This window comes from Mytilus californianus, unplaced genomic scaffold, assembly GCF_021869535.1.
Source record: "Mytilus californianus isolate M0D057914Y unplaced genomic scaffold, xbMytCali1.0.p SCAF_5, whole genome shotgun sequence".
NCBI lineage: Eukaryota > Metazoa > Mollusca > Bivalvia > Mytilida > Mytilidae > Mytilus > Mytilus californianus.
The window spans coordinates 10,123,727-10,143,292 of NW_026262701.1; the positions used below are offsets into that span (position 1 = coordinate 10,123,727).

The 19,566-nt window shown below is 33.2% G+C and overlaps 1 long non-coding RNA gene across 2 annotated transcripts in view; it reads right to left on the reverse strand.

Annotated features, from left to right (window-relative positions):
- Positions 1 to 2,434: 2,434 nt before the first annotated feature.
- The window catches only part of LOC127703300 (uncharacterized), an 86,225-nt gene continuing 69,093 nt past the window's right edge, over positions 2,435 to 19,566 (reverse strand). For both annotated transcript variants that reach the window (XR_007982899.1, XR_007982897.1), the window contains exons 2-5: positions 14,522 to 14,609; positions 13,105 to 13,207; positions 4,990 to 5,059; positions 2,435 to 2,511 (exon numbers count right to left, since the gene is read on the reverse strand). This is a non-coding gene — a long non-coding RNA (uncharacterized LOC127703300). The remainder of the gene's footprint in view (positions 2,512 to 4,989; positions 5,060 to 13,104; positions 13,208 to 14,521; positions 14,610 to 19,566) is intronic.

Genomic DNA, 19,566 nt, shown 5'->3' on the forward strand with positions numbered 1-19,566 from the left:
AAATCTTTAAGCAAACATGCTGAAAATGTCAAATATACCAGTCAACTGCTTCTAAAATTATTCGAACACCCCTTTTAAGAATAAGGGTATCTGGATGATTCGTTCCAACTCCGATTCGTACCAACAAATTCGTTCCAAGTTGCTTGGTCAGTTCGTTCCAACTTTTTCAAGACCATTTAAATAGCCTTATTATTTTAATTTTTAATGCTGTATTTATATAAAATGTATATAAATAGTTATCTAAAAAAATTTCTATGGTTTATTAATTGCGAAGAAAGATATATTGGGAATGATATTAGGTTAGTATTTCATGACAATTTAATATTTTAAATATGAATAAAGTACTAACTAGTGTTATTTTCAAGGAAATCGTTATCATTATAATTGATTATTGTATTTCAATGATGTGCACATAATAATTGTTTATGCATTCATCAAAAGAATAATGCCGTACTTAGCTTGGGTCAAAGCTTGGGTCATAAATGCTTGTAAATAATAATTGAAGCCATACCACATTTACTATGTTTTTCTTACGTGCAACGTTACTACTCATTAGCACTGGTTGTGTATGTTTTACAATATAAGATTTTACTCATTTTCCTTGTACGAATTGACTAGCATTCAGAATAAGCACCATTATTTTGACTTTTTGACCATTTTTTCTATCGTGTGTAAAAAATATAAATAGATGAACAAAAGCTTGTTATGTACAATAACAACTAAAATACATGACCTTCGTAATGATGAAACCATAAATTGACCCCTCATAGTTCAAGATAACGGGTTTACAAATAGTTGTTATATATTATTCCGATAAGCTTAAAATCTTCACCAAAACATGATCTTCATAAATACCAATATAAAGGAAACCATCATTTGACTGCTTAGCATCTTGCAAAGTTTTTTAATTTCAACTTTAGGTATGTTTATAATTTTTATCGCTCTAAAAAAGAGATGCAACAGCTACCCAAGTGATATTCAAACTAATCAGTCAAACACAAACTGGCAAAAAAAGGCGAAAAGACAAACAACATTACACAAAGCACAACAGAAAAAAAGAGCATCATGAACTCCACCTAAGCCGGGGGGATTGCAGGTGCTCTGGGAGGGTAAGCAGATCCTTCTCCACATGTGGCACCCATCATTTCAACACATTTCAACAAGTACATCTTATATATCTCAGTGAACTTGACAACAATGATACAACCGAAAATAGAAGGTTTGCTTTATGTTTATATATCTTGAAATAGACACTTACGGCCGGCTTCAACCTAGTATATGAGACAAAATGTGACAGTTTCAGTTTTCCTATTAACAACTTTATATTTCTCAGTAGCAACATCTCCTTTGACCAGCATATGATATTATCATATCTTAATGCACACCACACAATACGAACTGCTAGTTAACATTATACGGACCTTATCAACATGGGTGTGCTCCCTACACAGAATAATCCTCCAGCTGGATTTGAGAAAAAACGGTTGAAATTAACATTACACAAGTTTTAACTGCAACCAACACCATTTCAATGACTGAAAAGACAGGTCTTTGTCTCAACTCTGGAGAGAATTATTTCCTTGTCATATCCTACAATACCATGACTGGTGACGTTGCATAGCAGGAGACGCTTGCCTTGTCGAGTGTAAGTGGTGTTGGTAAGAGTTCATGCTACAAATCTCTCCTTTTCTTGTTCACGAAATGCGAAATATTACTGGATTTCCATGTCAAAGTGCCGAATGTCGGTGGTTTTCTCAGGGCTTCCTCCACCAATAAAAACTGACCGCCACGAAATAGCACAATAATACTGAAAGTGGCATTAAAAATCAAACAATCAATCAATCAACCATGTCAAAGTGAAAGAGGATAAACTTGCCCTTCTGGAGCACATGGGTGCACCTGTAGTGTTATATTTTGTGGGACTCGTGTTGGTTTTGCTTTAGTATCCTTTGTAGTTTTTTTATGTTATAAATATCAATATTTCAGGATTGTTTCTTTCTGACATTATCTTATAAATCCTTCATGATAGCTATGTTCCAATTGTGGTAACGACAATCTTTTCGTCTTTCCTCGAATGTGACCTACCGAATTCAACTTATCACTGGGTTTGTACTAACATTAGCAACACGATGGGTGCCACATGTGAAGCAAGAACTGTTACCCTTCTGGAGCAAATGAGGTCACCCCAAATTTTTGTTGGATTCGTTATGCTCAGCTTTTAGTTTTCTATGTTGTGTGTTGTGTACTGTTTATTTTTGTCGTTTGTCGATTTTTTTGGCATTACATTGGCAGTATGTTTTCGACCTACGAGTTTGAATATCTCTCTGGTATGGTATCTTTTCCTTTTCTTTTTCGTGTTGCTCAATATTCAGTATTTTGTATTTTTTTTTATGGAATGGTGGTATTAACAATGTTGTTCGTTGATAATAAGTCATAATATGAAAATGTTTTATTCTTTGAATTTTTTTTTAAATATATATAAAATGTATTATTCCATCTCATTTAGCCGTGCTGAAATAAAAATTTGAATAAGATAAGAACCATGTTTTTTTGCCCTTGAATTGGTAGAAATTTTCAAATTATGTAAACTTTATTGACAAATGAATATATTTACTTGTCACATTAATTGTGCATTTAACAAAAGTGATGATATTACAGCTTTCGAGTGTTTGATACTCGAGTAACTGTGAGAAACGCTTACAAAATGATTTATTTTGTTTTGCAAAGACCGTAATTTGTTAAGGGAAACTTCCCGATGAAAATTCGATCAGAAATAAAATCGGAGTTGCAAAATGCCAATATATGATAAAGATATTGTGAATAGTTTATTTACGTCAGTACTTAAAACCTTCCATCCTTTATGGGTGGATTTTAAATAGATAAATAAAATCGTATTATAAAAAAGCAAAATGAGGATGTTAAATTTGATGTATGCCTTTGTGTGCTTCTCCGTTACATTTGTTTGTTTTTATAGTGATTAAGATAATAACAAAATGTTGACTGCTGTACCCCTATTTTTGACAATTTTACCTATTGTGTCTGTTGTCTAGCTATAAAACCAGGTTCAATCCACCATTTTCTACATAAGAAAATGCCTGTACCAATTCAGGAATATGACAGTTGTTATCCATTCGTTGGATGTGTTTGAGCTTTTGATTTTGCCATTTGATTATGACTTATACCTAGAAATTGACTATGAGGGTCGGTTGAAAAACAAAACGTTACGACAAAAGAGATGATTTCAGCTTCCCAATTATGAATTTTCATTTTTAAACCAAGAGTTCCAAATGGTGGAGTTAAAATCATCACTTTGTAAATTTTATTGACACCATCACGAGTTGGTTGACAGTTATGGAATATCCGTTTCACAGATGATATCGGAAATGTTCCTTAACTACAATCCCGTTCCCTTTTCACGAATGTGACATACCGAATTAGACTATGTACCCCTCTTTGTGACATTTGTACCTATTGTGTCTGTTTGTTTTGTTCACACATCGTTGTCAATATAATGGAATTTGATGCGACTGTCATACAAGTAAGAGGTTTAGCTAGCTTTAAAACCAGGTTCAATCCACCATTTTCGACATAAGAAAATGCCTGTACCAAGTCAGGAATATGACAGTTCGTTTGATGTGTTTGAGGTTTTGATTTTGCCATTTGATAAGGGACTTTCCTTTTTGCATTTTCCTCGGAGTTCAGTATTTTTGTGATTTTACTTTTTATTGAATGCTTATCAGGCCAACTGAATACATACTTGCTGTTTGTCTCCATACAAAAAAAATAGACTACGTATGTATAATTGCCTTTTGAAAATATGCCATGTACACTTGTACAGTCTTTTTCATTGCAAAATAAACCCAAATGATAATTAGAATTATGAAGTTGCATACATAGTGTTAAAATACATCATGTGCGTAAGATTCTGAGATAGTTTTAAAATTTAGTTCAAACGGTTCAAAACAGTAGCGGACAAAAAAGGGTAACGGAAGGACGAACGAAAACCGCAATCACTAAATGACACCTGCTTAAAAAAAGTGGCGGTTTGATAAGCAGCAACCTTCTTTAAAAATAAGAACATCGACATTTTTGTTTGAGATATATTGTGTTAATTTTTCGTTTTCGGTAGGAAAATATTAATGACAAGATCTTGAAATTAGACGATATCTTCCAAGTTTTTCAGTTTTAATTTCGATTTTTGCAAATATGATCAATTACTTCAAATTACGTATATTTTCCTTTTGTAAAAGTACATCATGTGAGTTTTTTTTACAAGATTCTGAGATAGTTTCAAAATTTCTGTCAAACGGTTTAATCTGTCAGATTTCCTTAACTACGTAGTTTTATCGCTTCCGGTTTTGGTTAAAGTTCATATTGGACAAAGCAATAGGTTTAAGTGTGCGCTGTTCGGAGAATGTTTCTCTCTGTGCGTTCGTTGTGTTTCAGGTGTGTTTTATTTTGATGTACTTTTACAAAAGAAAAATATACGTCATTAGGTAAATCTGACAGATTAAATGATATCTTGAATCTAGAAAATACTACGATTAATAAATTTTACAACTGCGTGATTATTATATTTTAAATTGTGGAAAAGATGGCTTATCATACATTTTCCCTTTAAAAATGAACTAGAGTAGATTTATATCACTTCCGGTTTTGAGTAAAGTTCATATTGGACAAAGCAATAGGTTTAAGTGTGCGCTGTTCGGAATTCCTTCCGTGGGTTCGTTGTTTTTCATTTGTCTTCTATTATAATCCTCTGTAATTAAGAACTTAGGTTACTTATTCAACAATTAGTTCACATTAGACAAAACAATTTGTTAAAGTGTTGCACTGTTCCGTGAACTTTTCTTTCCGTGCGTTCGTTGTTTTTCGTTTGTGTTCTATTATAATCATCAGTAATAAAGAAATTATGTTACATATTCAACACAATTGGTTTGGTTTCTTATATCTATTATTTAAACATATCTTTCACTAATTAAAACTTACTGGTGTTGCTGTTGCATTCACAGAAACTGTCACACATGGACATTCACGACGGCAAGCTAAAACTTGATTACTGAAATAAAAATTATAATATTTCAATTGTTCGAGGTCGGCCATTTACCGGGTTTTATACAGGTAATCGTTACCTGCCTAACGGTCATTTAAAATGTTTTTAAAACAAAGCTGTTGATTTTTAATACATACATATTTGCCTTTTAATTACGATCTGTGACAAATCCTTTCTCGAACAACTTCGATCATGTATTTTACGTTAAATTGTAATAATAGTGAGAAAATGAGAACAGCAATTGTTTTGATTATGTGTTTGCTTAACAACATGAAGAGGGTTGAGGGAAACAAATTTTGCTTAAATTATGAAGGTTACATGGTTTTGTTAAATTTTGTATTGAAGGATATCATTAACAAAACTCCGAGGAAAATTTAAAATTGAGAGTCCCTTATCAAATGGCATAATCAAAAGCTCAAACACATCAAACGAATGGAAAACAACTGTCATATTCCTGACTTGGTACAGGCATTTCCTTATGTAAGAAATGGTGGATTAAAACTGGTTTTATTGCTAGCTAAACCAGCGTTGTTTAAAATCTTGAAGTATTCATATGATCGTATGTTTTGGTAAAGACTGAAGGACTTTTAGAAAAACTCGGCTGGCAGACAAATTCATAGGGAATTGGCCCAATCTCAAATTGTTCAATTTAATTCAGAAAAGTTTGATTACATTAGTTTATTTCATTACAAAGAAAAACAAAATATATCTTTATTGTTTCTTGTTTTTGTTTTCATCTAGTATCCTCCTTGTACAAAACTGGATATCCGAATTTCAAGCAGTAGATATTGGAATTCCAATTTGTACTGGATTCTAACAAGTTTAAATCATAAGTCCAATTTCTACTTGTAGATATTGGAACTCCAACTTTTACTAGGAGGATTTTTGATCCTACTGGATTCCATTTTGTACCGCAAAATATATATGAATTAAACAATCCAAATCTATTTACTATTGGATATGTGATATTTTCAAAAATTAGGGCAAGTGAACTCACGGTTAACTGAACGATTTAAGATCAAAACATTTATTTTTGGCGAACAAACTGCACTCCATGGTTCTAGGTTTTCTGTTTACCATGCAATGCTTAAATCAATGTCGAATTTAATCTGTCGGTATTGTTTTAAAGGTAAAGTAATTTTTTTATAATTTGTTTGGAAGTATGATGGAAGGAGGGCTAAGGGATGAACTTATCTGAGTGGTAATATTTGTTATTGTTGTGGTGGGGTGAGGGGTATTTATTCTTAATTAAGGTTACAATAAATTTTATCATGGAGTAACATTTGCAATGAAATTACTTGCATTGTATTTAGCGTTCATAATCCCTTTTTTTTAATATTTTGCAACATTAATTTACCATACAATGTTCAAATCTCATAAATGCAATGAAGGAAGATACAAATCAAAGTAACACAAACACAAAAGCTAAGGGAATCACATGAACAACCGCGTTCTTTGACAGTCAATATTTATTAATAGGCATGTTCCTAATCAGCAGCATGTAATATTCTGTTATTACAATGACTCAGCTTATAAGATTATATAACAATAACATAAACGGTACCAATTGTGCTGCACCAGATGCGCATTTCGACAATCAATGTCTCTTCAGTGATGCTTGAAGCCAAAATATTTTAAAATCCAAAGCTTATAAAAATGATGAAGAGCTATAAACCAAAAAGGACAAAAAAAGTATAGCCAAAAGCCGGGCAAGAAATCAGAGCTTTGCATGAGGGAGATATATTCCTTAATTAAAAAAACTTCCAGAATTTTTTAACAGCAAATTTTATTATCACAAATAAGGTATTTGCATGCCACGTCGGGATATTAGCGCGATTTCATATATGTTAAAGTTGCTACCTGACACTCATGTATTTATAACGTTACTTATATAGCAATGGCTAGACGTTAAATATACACGATCTATACACAACGCATTTATCTACTTTACACAACATTTTATGGTGCCGTGACTGACGGGAAATTGGTTCAACAATGGAAACAAAGTTAAAAGCAATACGTGCCGGCAACAAGACAGCAGTGACGAAGCTATGGACCAAATTTGAGGAGCTAAAGGAGAATCTGAACAATGTTGAAATGGAGGAATTCAAAGCCATAAAGGATGCCGTAACCCAGAAAAAGAAGATTCTACAGGATTTGAACGTGAAGATGTTAGAAGTCCTACACGAGGATCACATTGAACAAGAAATTAAGACTCGGATGAGTATATGTTTAATTTAGACAGTAAACTTAAGCAATTACGAAAACTCACAATCAATCAAATCAAACGAAACTTCAGATTTACAAGTACAGTCAACAATAAACGCTATATACCTAGATCAAAGAATTGTTATTCAAACACATCAGCGGTTTACTCGCGAATCACTAGTACAAGTATTCCTTACTAATTTACAATCATATAGTTCGCTTATACCACCACCAGCCCAACCACCAAGTATATTTAGTAATAACCATATATTACCTAAATTAGATTTGCCACATTTTGACGGGAATGTTTTACAGTGAAGCACATTTTGGGACTTATACGAATCTACAATACATTTTAATAGTAGCCTAACACCTATACAAAAACTCAGTTATCTCAAACCCAGTTTTAGGGAATCGCCGCCCAAACCATAGCACGATTTGCGCTTCCACACGTCAATTATGAGACAGCTGTATGTTTGCTTAAAGAGATTTGGACACCCACAACAAGTTATAAACGGTTACATGAAAGCTTGAATGGATCTTCCCTCGCCGTCAAATGATTAAAACAGTTTACGAAGTTATGGAGACTACCTAGAATCATACGTTAGAGGTCTTGAATGTTTGGGTCAAACACAAGAAATGTATGGCGCGGTACTAGTACCTATTTTTATAAGTAAATTGCCAGTAGAAGTAAGGAAAAGTATAGCCCGTGAATATGATAGCGATCATATAACCTTAGCAACTTAAGAAAAGCCATTACAAAAGAAGTGAAAATTCTTGAAGCGGGACAATTTGCCGACCAGTTTCATACGAGAAACATACTACAGAAGCTAATATTTTATTCGACGAAGTTGCCTAACGTTCATTTATCACCCAGAACATAGCTAAAAAATTATAAATGAGACCAAGCTGAAAAGACACAATTGAACTGTCAGCTTTTGGAGACAAGGAGAAGAATATACGCCATTTGGATACAGCCGTTCAACTACAAACTGACAAAGGTGAAATTGTAAACATTAATGCATTGATTGTTCCAGATATTGCAGTCCCACTTCAACACCAGATGAAATAAGTAACACGCAATTTGTCATACTTGAAAGATTAGAAAATCGCACATCCTGTAAATAACGATGGTAGCTTTGAAATATCACTCTTATAGGAGCCAATTATTATTTGGATATTCAAGATCACCTGATCAGAGGCAATGGACCTACAGCCGTCGCATCACAGATTGGTTACTTGCTATCTGGATCCGCAACAAGAACCGGAAAGAACTCGTATACTTCATCCGTACTTTTAAATGTTATTTCACACCATACAGAGGAAAGCGACATCGATAAGTTCTAAAATCTAGAATCGCTAGGAATACGTTCACCACAACAGGACGATGAGGATAGTTTTGTAAAGACTTATCAACAAGACTGTATCAAATTTGAAAACGAACGTTATTCAAAGTTGCCATGGAAACTGGATAATCCGGATTTACCTTCAAACATCATGATCGCTTAAGCAAGGACTGAAAACACAATTAGAAGACTAAGTCGTGAACCACATTTATTGAGAAATATTCAGAAATTATTGAAGACCAAATGAAGAGAGGGTTCAAAGAGAAGGTAGACGAGAAAAACGACAATGGCAAAGCATTCACTATATACCACATCATGCCATAAAAAGGATTCAACACCAATTCGTATAGTTTACGACTGTAACTGTAAAAAGTCTTCAGATCACGCAAGTGTATATGGCTGCTTAATGTCAACTCCACCCGACTTGAATGACTTGACAAAAATATTAATGAGAATTAGAACCAAAAAGAACGCAATAAGCACGGATATTGAAAAAGGCGTTCCTACATATTAGATTAGATGAGAAAGATCGAAATTTTACCCGCTTTTTTTGGTTGACCGACAAATCTAATCCCAGCAGTACTTTTACAACATATCGATTCAAATTCATTTTGTTTGGTCCAACACATTCATCTTTCATCCTAAACGCAACTCTGCTTAAACACTTGCATGCATGCAACACAGATATATCAGCATTAATGAAGAATGAACTTTACGTAGACAATATTTTGTCGAGTTTGGAAAATGAAGATGACGCCGTAAATGATTTTGTACAAGCCCGATCATTGATGTCGGAGGCTGGAATTAACCTTCGTTCTCGGAGTTCAAATTGCTCAAAACTTATAGATTTTGCCAAACAAAATAACTTATTTGAAAAAGAAACTTTAGTCAAAATACTTGGACTGGAATGGGATACAGATAAAGATACAATCACCTTTCAAAAAGTCGACTTATTTAAATTTGATATTGAACTTCCAAATATTACAAAACGTGAAATTCTTAAACAGTCGTCACGTATTTACGATCCGCTAGGATTACTTAGCCCTGTATCCGTACGATCAAATATTTTGAAGAAATTGTGGGAACAGAAATACAGATGGGATGAACCACTACCATTAGCAATACAGACAACATGAACACATTTAGCCAAGGATTTGGAGAAAGCGACCTATACAGAATTGAATAGACCGTACTTTACCAATTTGCCAAATCAGAAAAACCAACTTCACGTTTTTGTAGACGCTAGTACAACTGCATACGGAGCAATTGTATACATATGTAACTATCATGAGTCAGCTTTAGTTATTGCAAAAAATAGAGTAGCACCGCTCAAACAACTGTCAATACCACAGCTGGAATTAATGGGCGCATTGATTGGAGCACGACTAGCCGATCATGTTACATCAGCTTTACAAAATTTGATAGAAGACATATCATTTTGGTCAAACAGTCAGATAGTACTACAGTGGTTATTAACTTCAAAACAATTGAAAAGATTCATAGGAAATGGAGTTACGGAAATACGTAAATTGACCAATACACAAGAATGGAGATATTGCCAAACGAAAGATAATCAAGCTGACTTTCTTACTAGAGGACTCAGCGTGTCACAGTTTGAAAAGAACGCACTATGGTTCAACAGACCCGAATGGATCACCGATAAACCAAAATGGCCGTCGTGGAAGCCAAATGACACAACAGTGTTACTTACGAGCACAGATTTAGAACAATCAAGTACAACGGAAAATGAATAGATTATCAATAAGGAATACACCAGATTATGCAAATGACCAGATATAGTACATTTACAAAATTACTACGAATAACAGCTTATGTATTTTGATTTATACGAAATTGCCGTTCGACAATATTACAGAGAAATAAGGCGAAATACTTTTCAAGAGAGGAATTGCAGGATGCAATAGAGTATTGGATACTAAATTGCCAACGAACTTCATTTAAGGTCGAAGTTTTAAACTTGAAATTAAAGGATACTAAATTTAACCCATTGTTTTAGTAAGACAACTTAGATTATACCTAAATACCAAATACGCAATTTGCTGTTGTGGGAGAATTCATAACGCACCTGTATGTGAAAATACAAAATTTCCTTATTTATTACCAAGAAATCATCATTTTACGAAATTAATTGTCCTTGATATACACAAGTACACGAAACAGGCAGTAGTATTATCAACAGTGACCGAGATACGACAAACTTACTGGATACTCCGAATTCTTCAATACGTAAGAGGAATTTTGCGAGATTGCGTAATTTGTCGAATATCAACAGTAAACCATATACAGCTCCTGATCCGCCGCCACTCCCGAAAGTTCGATTACTGGAAGCGGCGCCTTTTACAACTACTAGCGTTGACACTACTGGAGCGCTGTACGTTAGAGATAAACATGATACTAAAACAAGGTTTTTATATGTCTATTTACTTGTGCTTCAACGAGAGCCGTACACCTGGAAGTTGTACCGGACCTTTCAGAAAAATAATTTTTACAAGCCTTTAGGAGATTCGCTAGTCGTAAATCTAGACCACACACTATGATTTAGGATAACAGTTCGACATATTTAGCCGCCTTGAAAACATTGAAGACATTAACCCAATCACAAACGCAAAACAATACATTGTCAACACATGGAACAAAATTGGAGATTTATACCGAAAAAAGCGCCATGGTATGGTTGATGGTGGAAACATTTCATCGGAATTACAAACAAAAACTTATTTGAGGAAAACATTAGGTAGATCTTACGTTACCATAGATACCTTTCGAACAATTGTGACAGAAATAGAAGCCATCATTAATGATAGACCATTGACCTACGTATCACCGGATATTGAGGACGAGGAGTCGTTAACTCCGTCACACTTACTGTACGGAAGAAGAATAACTTAAACACCATATCCACAACAGATAGTTGAATTCATTGCTGTAAATAGTGGAAACATGAACTGTATAAACATTTGAATAAACAATTGAGTTTAATAGAGAATTTTTGGAACCGGTGGAAATCCGTGTATAAAACGACACTGAGAGAATTTCATCGCCAAACAGAAAACAATTTACAAATTATTCGAGTTGGAGATGTGGTGCAAGTCTAAGATGATAAATTACTGAAAAACCGATGGAACATTGCTGTAGTTGATGAATTGATCACCAGAAACGATGGTTTTACATGAACAGCTATAATACGAACTTGTGCAGGACGCCCTTTAGTAAAACTGTACCCGCTCGAAATCCGAACAAACATTAACAACTTAAAGAACTAACATGATGATACTTCAACAGATAGATCTACAAAAATTCTATTAAAACGAGAGGCATCTGTGCGAGCTCGAGAGAACATCAATAAATGGACTACCAAAAAGTGATCTACTTGCGGACAACTATGTGTATTAACATAGACCTCTTTAAGAAAGAAAGTCGTTAATAAGTGAATTATTTTAATTTGTTTTAGATAAACAATTAATTATTTAATTTTCAGTAATATCTATTCGATTGGCATTTAAAGTAATTGATATTTTTTATATTTTAACTTTTGCCGGCACCGAGAATGTCGGAAATTTAGCGCAATTTCATATATGTTAACGTTGCAACCTGACACTTATGTATTTATGACGTCACTTATATGGCAATGGCTAGACGTTGAATAAACACGATCTATACACAACGCGTTTATCTATTTTACACAACATGCTAGTACCGTAGTACTAGCTACTGGGGCTTGTGATACCGTCGGCTACTATCAGTCCACTAGCAGAGGCATCGACCCATTGGTAGTAATAACATAAACGGTACCAATTTTGCTGCACCAGATGTGCATTTCGACAATCAGTGTCTCTTTAGTGATGCTCGAGGCCAAAATATTTGAAAATCCAAAGCTTATCAAAAGGATGAAGAGCTATAAACCATAAAGGACAAAAAATATAGCCAAAAGCCGGGCAAGGAATCAGAGCTTTACATGAGGGAGATATATTTCTTAATTAAGAATAACTTTAAAAATTTTGTAACAGCAAATTTTAATAACACAAAATCCGTATTTTCATGCCAGTACCGTTGTACTGGCTACTGGGGCTTGTAATACCCTCGGGGACTATCAGTCCACCAGCAGAGGCATCGACCCAGTGGTAGTAATAACATAACCAGTACCAATTTTGCTGCACCAGATGAATATGATGGCAAGGGGGTATTTTGCTGACAACCAGATTTCTATGATCTTAACTAGATCGATCCAACATTCAATCAAAATTGCTGTCTAGATATATATATTTGTGTATATTACTTCAGAATTGAAAGAAAAATATGATCAGCAAGACACAAATGTTCAAATAACTTGTGCAGAGAAGACCCGTTTCTGTATTCAACATTCAATAATCCCCAGCATGTATTATAAAGTACATCACTTCTAACCGCGGGTTTTAATAAATGTTTGATAATAAAGGTATAGAATGAGCATTTTCGGGTTTTGTAAAAAACACTTACGCGCAAAGTAGGCTACATTCATTACCATGAGTCTCATTAGTTGTGGAGCAAACTGGATCCCAAACCGCAGGACAAGTACAGCTATTTTGAGAATACACAATATCTAAAACGAAAACAATGCGACAATAAAAAATTTTCTTAAAAATTACACATTTAGTTTTTATTTCAGAGCATTTCCCTTTGAGCTATATTTGTAGCCTTTGGGAATACAAAAAACTCATCAAACACTGAAATTAATATATGTTTTTCTATTTTTACTAGATAAATTCGGAGAATCATATCGGTCCACAATGACAAATGTTCCACTAGATGATGCATTCGGAGAAATGGTGATTATCACCATAAATTTTGCCAAAACTCCATCTTGGCTGGTTGCATTGTCGAAAATGTATTTAGTAGGTAAGGTTAATATGACAATTTATCTCATCTAAACAATCCGAAAAGTTGTACCTGTCATGGCCATTTTAGATGGTGTATAATATCACTGTATTCATACGTTATCATTAAGGTAGAATAGCAAAGTTACAGAAATATCATTGCTTGGTTAAAATTTTAATTTTGTTTTCAAATATAGAGATTTATTGTGGAAGTATGAATCTGTCATACAAGACGGAAATTTTAACCAGTTTTAAAACAAGGTTTAACCAACAATTTTGCTAGTTAAATGAAGGTTCCAAGTCAGGAATATGACTGTTGTTTTCCAGTCGTTCATTGGTTCACATAGTCGAGTGTTTGAATTTCACCCGAATCACGACAACCTTATGTGTCTTTGTCCATCTATTCTTGTAATTTGCCTGCATTCTGCACTCGGTTTAATTGCAAAATATGTTTTAAGGATATGTTGTTCATGTTTATACTTTCACAAAAGCTATCCTATTAGAAGCACAAGTGATATTTATAAAACAAAATCTGATAAAACATAAAATTTATTCAACGGATTTGTTGAGGAGATTGCACTAACATGGTCCATCCGTCTGTCCTTTACATGCTTTACATATTTCTTCTGTTTTTGATTAAATAATGATTTGTTTGGACAAGAACTGTACGATATGTGTTTTGTTTTTTCGTCACCGTCAAATAGCGAGCGCATACTTTAACACACGACGGGTGCCACATGTGGAGCAGGATCCGCTTACCCTTCCGGAGCACCTGAGATCACCCCCAGTTTTTGGCGGGGTTCGTGATGCTTAGTCTTTGCTTTTCTATGTTGTGTCATCTGTACTATTATTTGTCTGTTTGTCTTTTTATTTTTGGCCATGGCGTTGTTTTCGATATATGAGTTTGACTGTCCCTCTTGTATTTGTCGTCCCTCTTTTAAAAGATATCACGTGCAACATAGTGTTGTTGTAAGAGTGTTTTGATGTTGATATACATAAAAACGAATATGTTAATCAAGGAGATTGTCCAGAAATATTACCTGTAGTTATGAACAGTATTAGGACAATCAACAACAGTTTCGTCATCGTGTCTTCTTTATAGGTCGCTTTAGTAAAACACAGTTATTCCTTCAACACAAAACATACAAAAGTGAGAGATTTTGATGACAAAACGAATAATAATAATAATTATAAAAATAATAATAATAATAATAATAATAATAATAATAATAATAATAATAGTGATTATAATAATAATAATAATATAATAATAATAGTACTAATAATATAATAATTATGAATCAAAAATAATATTATCAATAATGATAATAGTAGCAATAAAAATATAATGATAACAAATAAATCACTAGTAGCAAGATTTCAGTCTGAAACGGTCATTTTGGTCTGATCAAGTCTGAATCAACTGAATTTACCGCTAGGGAAAAACGTTAAGACTTTTTAAGACACTCAGACGCTGTTCAGATATGTCGTGTTCAGTCCGTTCATTCATGTCAAGATAAACAAGACAGAAGGCTCTAGCTGTTAAACAAGATATGTTCAGACGGTTTTAGACGAATTCAGACCAAACATAAAAAGTAATGTTCAAAATTTTCAGATCGGGTTAAGATCCGTTTAGTGTGTCAGAATGATATTAGGAGTTACGCCCCTTCATGTGGATGATACATTTTAATTATAAAAAAATTACAATATAAATGCTAGAATGAAAAACGTATATTTTTAATAATTAAACATAAAATCATTGGTTGACTTTTTATTTCTGTTGGTCTTTTTTTAAGAGATTAGTGATTTTGTTTTGTTGAGGAAATAACTTATTCGCCTATAACTGTTTATGATTTTATTTTATTTTTTATTTTCTGATGTTTATTTATGTATTTATCTACTTATTCTTTGAAAAGAAGTAATTGCAAATTTTAAACATAACATTATCAAAAGAGTGAAAACACCTTATAAATTTCATGCTTCTGAAGCACGTTTCTGGATTTAACTTCATCGGGAACGATCAACGTAAATACAAATATGTTTTATGTCAGATAATTTATATCGTTAATTTCGCTATCTTTCGATACTTTCCTCTAAAACTTAATAATTACTTCGTGGCATTTAGTAATCATTCCCCGTGCGTGCTATTCTTTTTATATTTGGACAACCGTCTCTTTTTTTTTTTTTTGCTTTTTTTTCGTAGTGATGCGTAGTCACCAAGGCCGCATCAGGGAACCATGTCTCCGAGTGCAGTTAATATTCTGAAAACTGCACTTAGACCGTGACGAGACAATAAAACTATAAATAACATACCATCGGAAAAAAGAAGATGTTGATGGGAGGGGGCGGGGAGGAGGTTACAGAATAGAGAATGAGTGGCAATAAATATAAAGAATAGAGAAAATGAATAAAAAAAAATAAAGAATAGAGAATAATAAGGTGCTTGAATATAAAGAATTGATAATAATAGACAAAAAGTTTAAAGAATAGAGAAAATCGGCATAAAAAATTAAAGAATAAAGAAATAAAGGACCCCCTCCAGATCCTCATAGAAGTTTTCGTTAACACAATACAACCTAATTTAAGTTCAGCATCGAGTATATATCCTTGTAAATGCGTTAATCCTTTCTTTCATTTTAATAACAATTTTATTTAATATAAAATAATTATGTATTTATTTGTTTATTCAAGTTGCACTATAGCAAATAATTCTTCTTCGTCTTTTTCTTCCTATAATAGTAATAAATGTATTCGTTATTTAATATTTTCTGTCAATAAAGATTGAATTCGATGGCACGTGCCACTAATCAAAAATGATCCTTAAACTATCAAAAACTTGGCAATTACAATGGCTATTTCACAATTACATCATATGTACACCTGTCATGGTATCATAGCTCCGTTCATGTATGTGTAATTTAAGGTTCTGACACATTTTATAATAGCTTCTTTCTGAACACTTTTGACGACATTCTTAAAACTGCACGAACATATCACAAAACCGCAAATTTAGTGGTTAAAGAATAAACGATAATGACAAAAAAATAATTAAAAACTAAAAACAAAACAAAATTCTGTTGGAAGTAGCATATATTTACATGTATAAATTGTCTAGTGCCTTTATTACAGCGGTATACTTGTTTTATACACAGACCATATTCTGATCATATTCTATGCTAAGATATTGACAAGACAGAAGTAAATATGTTAAAAGTCGTTTTAAATCAATTCATTTCACAGCTGAGGCAAATGTTCCTTCCCATTGTTGAATGGAGGTTAAATAAATGTGAACAATAAAAAAGATGTATATTTCTTAGGCATGGAGCTAGGCATTTCTGAAGTATCTTTGATAGCAATTTTTCCTATCAACAATGTATGCTGGTATATACGTAACTCTAGGTGTTTACCTAAAATGTTATGTATATGTAAAAGTTTAAGATTTTTTTTTTAATATTTGCCAAAAAAAAAACATTATCCGGAAAACCATATAATGGCGTTTTGTCCTTTAATTCTTTTTTCGTGATTTTCTAACCTACCTTCTAATTGATACGTTAATCCAAACAGTGCAAGTGTGTAATGCAAACATACAAAATTCGGCTTTGGTGTATCATGTTAAAACAATACCCATAAATTATGATAATTTTCAATAATTTTAGATAAGATTATGCAAGGAAATGTGTTATTGTTTTCTATTTATCTAGCAAAATTGTATCTTTTTTAACACAAAGATGTCGATAAATACATTTGATACCCTGCATTTATCATGCATTTCAATAGCATATTGTCAAATTGTTAAAAGATCTCCTCCTTAACAGGGAATCCGTTAGTATTGAAAGTCCCTGTCCTAAATTATTGAATTTGTCATTCTGCATTGACAATATTCAATTTATCTTGGTGTAAGTAATACGCACTCATTCGGGCTAACACCCTTAATGTGTATCTAATACATATTATTTTCTCCCTCGTTTCACCCCTCCGATAATAAAGCTTTTTCTTAACTAGATATCGTAGAAAAACCAAACACAGTATAGGGTTGTGCGTTCGCTACAAGATCGCCTTGAATTTAACATGTTCAACATAAATATATACAATTAGCCATGCAAAAAGGCATAACATTTGTGTCAACTAATTCTGCCTCTTTAAAGGTCAAATGAAAGTTAGTCATTTCACTCTACTATGGAATGAAATGAACGAGAGAACTTTTGACGTGGTATAGTTATAATATAACTGTTCTTTATACTTATACTTAGTTTGTACTGCAAGCCGAAAAATCCACTTTGCTCTCTGGATGTGGCTTGGTTTTTGTTTTTGTTTTTGGTTTGTTTGCTATATTATTGACGTAAATAAAACCGACAACTCCTTTTATTCAGATATATAATTTGAGTTCTGTAAATTTCTAGACGTACGTAAGAATGAAAGACGAAAATGCAGGTTTCATAAATGGTCATCAAAGAGCGACACAATTAAAAACAAATAAAAATATAGTTATTACAGCTACAGTCATTTTTTTTTTCTCTATCAAAACATATTTGATACTTTTTGCGCTATTGTCATATATCAAAAAAAATCTAACATTTCCATAAGCTTTCTGTGATTTCCCCGATTCACCATTATGATGTCATGCCACTTGCTATATGGATTCAGAAAACAAATTTACGAAATCTATGACCACACAATTGTAACTGTTCCTATCTTTATTAACAAAATTTAGCGTAAATATTTACAACTATAAAAATTAGTAACAGTGGTGGTCTATTCTGCCCGGAAAACAATGCGAACTAAATCTGTGTACAGTGCACGTGGCGGATCCAGTCTTTTTAAATGGGGGTTCCCACCCAAGGATAAAGGGAGGGGATCCAACCGTATGTCCTTATTAACAAGAGGGGGTCCAAAATCCGCCCCCCCCCCCCCCCCCATCCGCCACTGTGTGTACCACTGACATTAAATTTTACAAATATGCAAATCGATACTTGTTCTGTTAGGACAGTTTTCAAGTTTATATAATAGAAGTAGGTGAATTTTACAGCAGACATATTGGTTTTCAAAGTTTAGATAGAGGAATTGTCTACCCCCGATCAAGAATCTCATTAAATTGTACAGATGTGCATACGTATTAGTCTAAAATATAATCTTTCATCTTATCAAATTTGAATCTCATGATTTTTGTAAAAAGGCGGAATTAAATTTCCAAAGTGATATTCAAACTTTTTATTCAAAGACAAACTGACAACGCCATGGCAAAATAAAAAAAAAGTCAAAATGACAAACTGTACAGATATGCTAACTTAGAATATATAGAACATACTTTATGACTTCATAACCATAGAAAGACAACGAAAGATCAAATCATAAACAAAATTGTATTGAAAGGTCAATGATGAGAAAATTTTAACATTTGTTATACCTAGTACTTCATAATCTTTTTCTGAAAAGTTTTGTCGTCCTGAATATGCATGAAATGTTTGCCACTGGACGTTAATCAACCAACAATCAATTAATCTTTTGCTCTAAAAAATTAATTAAACAATATAAGCCACAATTGTATCCATCACTTGGTGTCTGTTTAGGGGCCAGCTGAAGCACGCCTCCGGGTGCGGGATTTTCTCGCTGTGTTGAAGACCCATTGGTGGCCTTCAGCTGTTTTCTGCTCTGTGGTCGGGTTGATGTCACTTTGACACATGCATTCCCCATTTCCATTCTCAATTTTGAATAGTATAAAAAGTTGTTTTATTTAAAAGAGACTTTGAATAATAACTTTAAAACACAGTTATGTTATAATTGAACGAGTTCATAAAAACTAGAAATAAAGGACTATATATATATACTGGAGTAAAACCAAAAGTTTGTTCCGACACTAGACTTGTAGGCAACGGCTCAGATGTACTTATTTATACTGGATAACCTATATGTGTGGTCATAAAAATTACAGACTAATTTCCTCTATGTAAACGGACAGAAAGTCACAGGACAAAAAGTCACAGGACATAAAGTCACAAATTTGATAGGACAAAAAGTCACAGGACAAAAAGTCACAAATAATTTGTTGACAATTGTTTGAATATATAAGAGAAAGATCTTGAAATAT